Here is a 9,382-nt window from a genome sequence, read left to right on the forward strand (position 1 = left end):
GCTGTTCTCAGAATTCTCTTTGTCTTTGGCATTTGACATTCTCATTAATATGTGTTTCAGAGTTGGTCTATTCAGATTTTTTCAGATGGGAATACATTGTGCTTCTTGGACATGAATATCTATGTCCTTCAATAGGGTTGGGAAATTTTCTACCATTATTCCTTTTCCCTTCTTTTCTCCTTCTGGGACACCCATGACACCTATGTTTGCACATCTCTGGCTGTCATTTAGTTCCCTGAGACCTTGTTCAATTTTTCCATCCTTTTCTTCATCTGTTCTTTTGTATGTTCACCTCCAGAAGCCATTTCTTCAAGCTCACCTGTCCTTACTTCTGCCTCCTCAAATCTGCTATTATGATTCCAATGTTTTTAAAATTTCATTTATTTTGCCTTTCAGTCCCATAAGATCTGCTATTTTTCTATGTATGCTTTCAAATTCTTCTTTGTGCTCATCCAGTGCCTTCTTAATATCTTTAATCTCTTTAACCATGCCATTGAATTTATTAAGGAGGTTTTTTTGAACATCTATGATTAGTTGTCTCAACTCCTTTATGTCATCTGGAGGCTTACCTTGTTCCTTTAACTGGGCCATAGCTTCCTGTTTCTTGGTGTGGATTGTAATTTTTTGTTGGTGTCTTGGCATCTGGATTACTAGAGTCTTTATTCTGGGTGAAGTTTTTATCTTTAGTTTAGGGCTTCCTGCCCTTTCTTCCTTGCTGGTTATGCAGTAGGAGCCAAGGATGTAATTGGTGCTCTAAACTGTGGTGACTCAAGCTGCCCTCATTTCCCCAGGGACTAATGAAGCTTCTCCCAACTTTCTCCTTTCCCAGAGATAGGGACAGAGTCACAGTTGTGTGGAATAATCCAAGTAGTGCAGGCCTAGACTGTAGTTGCCCAGAGAGACTGATGAAGTTTCATGCCCCTTTCTCCCTTGCCTGGGGTGTGGATGGAGCTCCAGGTGTGGGCAGTAATCTATGCAGTGCAGGTCCAAGATGATGGCAGTTGCCCCAATAGACTCCCTAATATTCAGTTGGTTCCAGTGAAAGGGACACTCAATTATCTGGATAGAATGGTGCAGAGCTCGCCAATCTCCTCCCTGCCAGAGACGGGACTGAAGCCTAGGCTAGGGCTGCAGGCTAATCTGGGTGAAAGAAACCGGTTCCTATCATCACTGTGATATTTGGTCAGGCTCCCTTCCCCTCAGACTGGTGGCAGAGTCAAAATGGCAGCCTCTGGCCTCTTTCCAACTTGGACAAATTCACACCCTAGCTGTTTCTAGGGTTATTCCTTAGCCATCTGAGTCTACCAATCAGTAACTGAAATCGGCTGCCAACCGTCTTCTCCTCCCCTGTTTTTGGGAAATGAAACTTCTAATTCCAGTCACAGAACAGCTCCTGGATTGGCTTGCACCACCAGAGTAGGACAATTACTGGCTTCCATGGCTTGTCCAGCAATTTCCCTGAGAGACTGTTGCAGGTCCCTGCATCTTCCTCCCCGTCAGAGGTGGCACTGGGGTTTAGGCTAGACCTGCAGTCTGACCTAGATGGAAAGAAGCTGGCCCCTACCAGCACTGTGATTTTCAATCCACCCCACTTACCCTCATGCCAGGCATGGAGTTAAGATGGTGGCTCCTGGCCTCTTTCTGACTTGGACAGGCTCAAGCTTTAGCTGTTCTCAGGATTATACTTTAGCCTGCTGAATTTTACTCATCAGTAGCTGAAGTTGGTGCCGAACCATCTCTTCCTCCCCCATTTTTGGGAAGTGGAGCTTTCAATTCCAGCCATGGAACACCTCCCAAGGCAGCTTGTGCCTGTGGTGGAGGATGGTCCATTCCTTCCAGGGATGTTGCAGGATGCTCTTCTGGTCTCCTGAAGCCCCCAAACAGGTGCTTCAGCTAGCTCAGATAACTCTGGGTGTTTACTAACTGCCCTGTGACAGGAACTGATTCTAGGAGTTCCTTACTTGGCTGCCATCTTGCTGTTCTAGCCCAACTCTTTTTTGAAGACTTTTACCCATATAAACTCATTTGTCTTTACCATTTCCCCCTTTTATTCAAGGTATTTTTCTAGTTGCAGCTAGTAATTCATAGTAATTCCTCAGTGCCAAGGAGGCTCATCGCTGGGATTGACCATAGGATTTTTAAAAAACTTAAATGAGCAGAAAAATCATGGAACTGCCTAAGTTTTCACCAAGGGGCAGAAAAGGACCTCCTTTGTTGTATGTGTAAATGGATTGTTTATGTCTGGACCTAGTAGGCAGTAAATGGTAAACACATTCAAAATAGGTCATTGAAGAGGGTTTACTGAAAGGACTGTTTACAAGGCTCTGGACAGATTTAAGGAAAATCTACGAAGAATGGTGTAGACCGTCTGGGCTAGCAAAGTAGGGAAGGGAGATTATAAATGTTAGAGAGAGTGACTGTGTGAGGAGAGCCACAATGAAGAAGTTGTGACCTTTTTGTACAGGGATGGAGCCACTGCATGGCAATTTGGCAGTAATGAAGTCAGGGAAATAAGTTCCTTGACCTCACCTTTTCCCACGCTCCTAATTTCCTATCGTGATTCCAACTGGTCAAACCCAACTAGAAATATACATGTTAATGTAGCTCACAAAGATTGTCTCCCTCTCAAGGCACAGAGAAAGGTAGAAAGTGATGAGGAAGGTACCTAGGGAATCAACAAGGAGAAAATGAGATGAACAGCACATGGCTTTTAAGATTACACATAATGAAAGCCATTTGATTATCATTTCAGTTACATTTGGACATTATTTCAAGGAAATAAATACCCAGCATATTAGTTCCCAATTTATTTTTTACTCTAAGGCACTGGTCTCCAGTGAGAAATGGGCTCTCTCCATTTGTCTTCAGTCCTGCCTATCAGAGAAGACTGGGAATTTCCTTATTACTTCCCAGTATGAAACCAGAGATGGGTCCAGTCACACCAGTTTCTAGTCAGACGCTCCACCCACTCAGACAACTTGCTTGAGGTAAGTGCCAAGCCAATGGGCTTCCTGCTATTCTCTCATTCAGGAAGGAGAAGTGATGCTGGTAATCACATTATATTTTCACAGAAGCAGAAGCTTCATGATTTGAAAGGAATCCAAGATATTCTCAAATCTAGTAAACTACTATTAAAAACATCTGCTATTTATGCCCATCTGGCATCCATTTCCTTTTTTCTAATAATTGTGCCTTAAATTTATTTTGGGGAGTTACCCTCACTCTTAGTCCATGAAGGATAAGTGAATAATTGCATCCAAAGATAGTCTTGTACCCTAGTTTAAGTCCAATTAGAGTGCCTCTGACAACAGCAATAGGTCAGGGAGAGGCCCATGACCCTAATGAGCCTGATAAACTGTAAGGAGCAGTTTTTTTATTGGAACAATTGGTTTAAAAAAACCTTTCAGCTGGGGTTGCTGAGTCAGTAGGAAAATAAGCCTGGAGTTGCTGACACTCATCTTTTTGACATGAGGCAAGAGCTGGCTTAATAATGAAGCAGACACAGAGGAGAACAAAGCTAAAGGAAAGGAAGAGCAGAGAGCTGGCAACATTGAGTGCTAAGGGATTAAAATAGCTTAATGGAGTTTGTTTTGGAAAATGTTTTCTGGATAACATTCACTGGTGTTAGAATAATTTGGACTGAATTCTTTCTATTCATGAGCATGGAGTCAAAGTGTTATTGGGCTCAAACCAAAGGCCAAACTCTTATAATGGCCTAGATTTTAAAAATGTGGAAAGGGCCTAACCCATGATCCAAATGGTATGGTATCACTTGTATGGTATCAAATACCAGGCTGATGGACACAGCAGTCAGGTACCCATCAATGTTCAGTTCTCTGCCAGAGTGATGAAACTATTATGCAGGATACATTTGAAGATCAATTTTGAAGCCATATGTTTTTTCATCCAAAATGTTTTTGTTGATGCCAGACACAATTCTAAGCCCTAGGAATACAACAGAAAGAAAGCAAGATTCCTTCCATCTTGGAGCTTACATTGTAATAGGGTATTATCTTAGTTTTCCAGAGCTGCTATCATAAATACAACAAACTGGTTTGGGATTAACGAGAATGTATTGGCTCTCAGTTTTGTGGCTAGAAGAAGTCCTATATAAAGATATTGGCAAGGCTTGCTTTTTCCTGGAGACTGTAGAATTCTCATGCTGGTTACCAGCAATCCTTGTGGATTGCATCTCTGCTTCCCACCACATGGTGATCTCTTGTGTTTGTTTTTCCAGTTTCTTCTAACTCTTCCTTGGGATTTTCTCCAACTTCTGGCTTCAGATTTCTTCTCATTATAAGGTCTCTAGTAGTATGGATTAATACTCACTGTCATTCAGTTGGGCCACATCTTAGTTAAAAATAACATCTGCAAGAAGTCATATTTACAATGGGCTCATAACCACAGAGATGTAGGTAAAATTAAGAACATGTCTGAGTTGGCATACAGAATTCCACCCACAACAGGGTGATATACAATAAGCACATTTATAATATGTTGGGTGGAGATAAATGATAAAAAGGAGAATAAAGCAGTGTTGAGAAAGAAAGTAATGGGGAACTATTCAAATGGTATGGGCAAGGAAGGCCTGTCTCAAAGTGTGCCATTTAAGCAAACACCTAATGAAGTAGGGGGAGTAACTCACAAAGAAATCTGAAGGAAGAAGGATCCAAGTGGAGGAGCAGCTGGCGCAAAGGCACCACTGCAAAATCACACATGATGTGTTAGAATAATAACAAGGAGGCCAGTGTTGCTCCTACAGAATGTGGGGCAAAAGAGGAGGTATCAGATATATAGAGTATGGTGTTATCAAGCAAGGATTTGTGGGCCAATAAATTTACCACTAAGTAGTGATGTGCTGTTAGGAAAGTCTCATTATCTCTTTAACCTTAAGAATCCCTATTTGTGCAGTGGGAACAATCATTTCCATCTTACCTTCTCTGAAGAGGCTGGGAGATTTGGAAGTCCTTATTCCACATACCAGTGATATACCCAGCCTCGATCTCCAGTCTGACTCTGAAAAGAAATTTTTAGAAACCAGAAACAATTTCATTGCTGTTTCTTCTCTCATGGTGGCTGTTTTCAGTTTCTCTCTCACTTGCTCAAAAGATATGCAGTTGGCTGGCTAAGGAGCTCCCCAGATGTAGGTTCAGCCTGATTCAGTCCTTTGGCTAAATATTGGCTCCCCATGTCTAGCTATTTCTTCTCTGTTTTCCAAGGATATATATATATATATTTATATATATTCCCTTTCACCCCTCCCTCCCCCAAAAAACACCTTGAATTGCAGTGAGCAATTTATTTTAATATGTGTTTTATACATGAGAAAATTCAGGGACTGGGAATGCCAATATCCAGACCCTGTAGGGCCAGACAAAAAGCCTGACTCTCAGCTACCTGCTATTTTAACTATGAAAAGCAAGGTGGGCCTTTTGAAGGGCCTTCTTAGACTTATTCTACACCTCTCCCTCATAACATGGTCTCATGGACAATTTTCTCTGTGCTCTAGTTTCCAACATTCACTTGGTGAGCACCTGCTCTTTTTCTAATTCTGAATGTTAACTGAGACAATGTTCTAATAAAGAACCACTTTAGGAATGTTTATTATACTCCACCACCATGTGAACACTTTGAGCATATCACCTTATTTAATCCAAACAAAAATAGGCCAGTGAGGCAGGAATTTTAGTTATTCTGATTTTATAGATACAGATATGGAATCTCAAAGAAGTTAAAAGACTACCCTCAGCCAGCAGAGCTACTAAACTGCAGAGCCCTGGAGTTCAGACTCCAGATTTACTGCACATACCTGCCTTCTCAACTGCCTCTTTATTTTTTTAAACAAGGTTGTAATAATTTATTTGCTGAATATTGATTTTTAAATGTATTTTTTACTTATTTTATTTTATTTTATTATTTATTTATTTATTTATTTTAGCTGATAAAGAGTTGGCTTTTATTGTTACCATGTTTGGCTGGGTGCAGAACCGCTCTCGCCACCACCAGCCTCCCAGGAAGGAACAGGCAGTAAAAACGGCTCCAGAGATGCTGCCACTTTGGGCCTCATGAAATCATGAGCTCAGTGGGTTCTGCTTTCCAAGATGGACTGCAAAATCTAATTCACAGTCAGGACTCCAACAGGAGGGAAAGATGGTCACAGCTGAAGACACTTTGATCAAGGAGCAAGCCTGATGTCAGAGTTTGTTTCCTTCTGGTTCCTTGGAGAAATCTCAATGCCACTCTCATGGAGGACCAGCACTGCCTGAGCTGCGGGTTAGTGAGCTTACGGAGCAGGGCACGAGACCTGCTCACTGGTAAAACTTCTTATTAGGGTTGTTAGCGTGGTCGATCAGCAGCTGGCATGGGGTGAACTGTTTCCCGTAGGCAGCCTCGTACTTCCTGAGCCGGTCCACAATCTTCTGAGCACCGTACAGATCTGCAAAGCGGAAGGGCCCTCCAAGACAAGGGGGGAAGCCAAGCCCAAAGACGCTCCAATGTCGCCTTCTGCAGGCGTAGCCAAGATCCCTTCCTGCAGACACAGGATCGCCTCATTCACAAATCTTGTCACCAGGCGGAACTGGATGTCTTCGTCAGAGGAGACATCAGACTTAGGAGTCAACCTCAGACTTGCCAAAATACTATCCATGTCAGAATTCAAATTCTTATTCTTCACACCCTCCTGGTAGACGTAAAAGCCCTTCCCAGACTTGCGACCCAGGAAGCCCTTGGATACCATCTGCTGCACCAGTTCTATGCTTCCACCTCCAAACCGCTCCCCAAAGGCTTTGCCGAGATCTTCGGCTACATGTTTAGCTACATCCACACCAACTTCATCCACCAGTGTTGCAGCACCCACAGGAAACCCAAAGCTTGTGGTCAGGGAATCCAGTTTCTTGGGGTCGACTCCTTCCTGGAGAATCCGGATGACTTCAGACATCATGGGGGCAAGGCACCTGGTGGTGTAGAAGCCAGGTCCATCCTTAACCACAATGATGACCTTCCCCTGCTTGAGACCAACTGCTACAGCAGAAGCAGTTGTGTCCTTAGATGTCTTTTCAGTTGTGATAATCTCCAGCAGCTGCATCTTGTCCACAGGAGAGAAGTAATGCATGCCAATCACCTTCTCAGGTCTTTTGCTGACAGCAGCAATTTCTCTGATTGGGAGAGCAGATGTGTTACTGGCAAAGACACAGTGATCTGGAATCAACACTTCGATTTCCTTTAGCACTCTGTGCTTGAGGCTAAGGTCCTCAAACACAGCTTCAATCACCATGTCTGCCTTTTCAAAACCCTGGTAATCGAGCTGCCCAGTCAAGTTGCTGAAAATGGAGTCCCTTTCAAATGATGTTAGAGCTTTCTTCTTCACTTTATCATTCAATCCTTTGTACACTTGTTGCTGTCCTCTGCCTAGCCCGGCAACTGTAGCATCTTTAAGTATAGTCTTTAGCCCTTTATCCACGGAGACTTGGGCAATGCCGGCTCCCATCAGCCCTGCACCAAGAATAGCTAGATGCTTAACATCCTTCTGAGGTGCTCCAAATTTATTCTTCTTGCACAGGACCTGACCATGGTAAAGTCCCACCAAGGCCTTTGATTCTTTGGTCATTGCAAGGTCTCCAAATTGCTGAGATTCAGAGAGATAGCCAGCCTCAATCCCTTGCTCAATTCCAGTCTTTACCACATCAATTATTTTCAGTGGTGCAGGATAAAGGCCTTTGGTCTGCTTTCGTACTTTTTCTTCCACCTTTTTGTAAATTTGTTGCCTGACAAATGGAATAGTCATCGCAAACGACGTCAGTTTTTCCATCAATCCCTTGTCTCTCTTGGGAGAAATCTTTTTATCAGCCAGTTCTTTGGCAAAAGTCACTGCAACTTCTAGGTATTCAATTGTCCGTTCCTCTGGAGGTTTTACTCCTGGTCCCAAGGGTTCCACCAATTGGTCAACTAGTCCCATTTTCTTTGCTCTGTCTGCACGAATATTTCTACCAGTCAGCATCATGTCAAAAGCAGCAGGCATACCCACCATTTTGGGGAGCCTTTGTGTACCTCCTGCTCCTGGTAATATCCCCAGCAGAACTTCAGGGGTACCTAATACTGTTTTTCTATCTTTTGTTGCTATTCTGTATTGGCATGAAATGGCAAGCTCAAGTCCTCCTCCCAAGCAGGATCCACTGATGGCAGCCACAATAGGTTTTGGGGACTTCTCAAGTTTCTCAAACATTTTCTGTCCTTCCTGCGATAAATATGTTACTTCTTGCGGGGTCTTGCAAGCGGCTATCATGTTGATATCAGCACCTGCAATAAAGCAGCCTGGCTTTGATGAGATCAGGACAGCACTTCTGATTTGATCACTAGCCCAGATTTCATTCATTACTTCTAAGAACTCTGACTGCAGTTCTTTATTCAGTGTATTTACCTTTGAGTTGGGTGAGTTAATTCGGACAACTGCCACATCCCCTTTGACTCCATAGTTAATATGGGTTCTGGCCATCGAAGCAGGGGATCCTGTAAAGTCACGGCAAACATAACCTGGGGAGCGAAGAGTCCTGGAGGCAGCGAAGCGTCTAAGGCTGCCAATTGCCCAGGAAGCCACCATCTTGAGCGGAAGAGGACGAAAGTGGAAACAGCTGCCTACTTATTTTAAAAAGATACATAGATCACACAAAATGTTACATTAAAAAATATAGGAGATGCCCATATGCCCCACTCCCCACACCCCCCACTTTTCCCACATCAACAACTTCTTTCATTAGTGAGGTACATTCATTGCATTTGATGAATATATTTTGGAGCATTGCTACATAGCATGGATTATTGTTTACATTTACATTGCAGTTTACACTCTCTTCCAGTCCACTCAATGCTTAATTGCCTCTTAATGGGATATGCTTATGTGGTCAGTATATTTATTATTATTACCACTCTTGTGATGCTGGGGTCAAGGAAGAAGATTGACAAGGTTGAATTGCAAGGTGATGTGGCTCTGGAATGAATTTACAAACTTGAATGTGACCTGCAGTTTCTACCAAACTTGATTTATAGTTTTGTTTGGCTGATTGGCTACATTGCAGCTAGCTATTCTTTTTTTAATCCCTATATTTTATTACATAACACACTATAAAAATGCCATCAAGTACACTTTCTGATTGGTAATATGTTTATGAATGGTGAAATTTTGATGGTGTAATTGAGACTGAAATAATGGGATTCAAGGCAGAAATTTGGGAAAGAATATCTCTCTGCAGCTGAGCAGCAATGGTTTTAATATTCAACAAGTTAAATGCAGCTTTATACAATGGCATTTGCCATGCTTTTAAATTGCCAACAAGATCTGTGTATTTCTGGGTCCTTACTCCCGTGGCTAATTGGCCATTTGCTTATC

The 9,382-nt window shown here is 42.6% G+C and overlaps 1 pseudogene; it reads right to left on the bottom strand.

The window, feature by feature from the left end:
• Window positions 1-5,934: 5,934 nt before the first annotated feature.
• Window positions 5,935-8,626, bottom strand: LOC101422137 (trifunctional enzyme subunit alpha, mitochondrial pseudogene; annotated as a pseudogene).
• Between the last annotated feature and the right edge of the window lie 756 nt (window positions 8,627-9,382).

This window comes from Dasypus novemcinctus, chromosome 18, assembly GCF_030445035.2.
Source record: "Dasypus novemcinctus isolate mDasNov1 chromosome 18, mDasNov1.1.hap2, whole genome shotgun sequence".
NCBI classification, from domain to species: domain Eukaryota; kingdom Metazoa; phylum Chordata; class Mammalia; order Cingulata; family Dasypodidae; genus Dasypus; species Dasypus novemcinctus.